A 1018-nucleotide genomic window follows, 5' to 3' on the forward strand; every position below is an offset into this window, starting at 1 on the left:
AGAACATGGCATATATGCCCTCTGGATCCCAGGAATTGTGACAGCAGACACCAGCGAACTGCAGACTTTTCCACAATCTCTCTGCTCCTCATCCTTTTTTCCTTTTTCCTCGTAAATTTGTACATTTACCATTTTTTTCTCCGAATTTTTCCCTTTTTTCTCCCAAAGTTGCAAATTCTTTGCTATTATAATTGTCAATTAAATTGATAAATTTGCATTTGTATTTTTCTCTCAGAACTTTCTTTTACATTTTTTTCCTCAGGTAACTCGAACATTTCTTTCTGGTAAATTAGATAAGCTCCAGTTCTTCTAAAGATTTGTTGTTTTTGTATTGTTTTGTTGTTGTTGTTTTTTTAGTTTCATATTTTTAATTTAAACCCATTTTTTTTTAAAATGAAAAATTTCAACTTAACCTTGAAAAGTAAAGCAATGCAGCTTTGCCCTTTTTACTTTATACATTTGAGTTTTTTCTTGTAAAGTTGACCATTTTTTTCACCTAAATGTCTTTTTCATGAGTTTTCCTATTTTTTCTTCTGCGTTTGTGAATTTCTTTTCAATTTTTGTTTCTCTAAAACTTTTTTCTTGTAAATTTCCTAGTGTTTTTTTCCTCACAAATTTGAGACTTTAATCTCAAATGCCACTTTGTTTTTTTCTTGGCTTTACAAATGTGTAAAGCTATCCAAGTGTTCATAAACACTTGGATTGCTATGTAATTTTCAGTCTTTTAAACACCACAAGACGAAGGCCACTTACTTGTTTATTAAAGTGAAAGCAGACATTTCCAAAACTGGCCACTCAAATGAGAAAAATCTTGATACTTGATGGATAAACAATACTAAACCTCGGGGGAGAAATATTTCAGTGAGATTCAAACTGTCTCTTTAATCTCTTCATGAAAAGGATGAGTCAGTCATTGTCTGGGAAATGGTTGTGGTCTCCTGCAAATAGTTGTTTCGGTTAAAGCCTAACAAACTGCTGAATTTGACTAAGAACAGATCCCTTTTTTCTACAGCACATG

Source organism: Pundamilia nyererei, unplaced genomic scaffold (assembly GCF_000239375.1).
Source record: "Pundamilia nyererei isolate P.nyererei 1_Seehausen unplaced genomic scaffold, PunNye1.0 scaffold00315, whole genome shotgun sequence".
NCBI lineage: Eukaryota > Metazoa > Chordata > Actinopteri > Cichliformes > Cichlidae > Pundamilia > Pundamilia nyererei.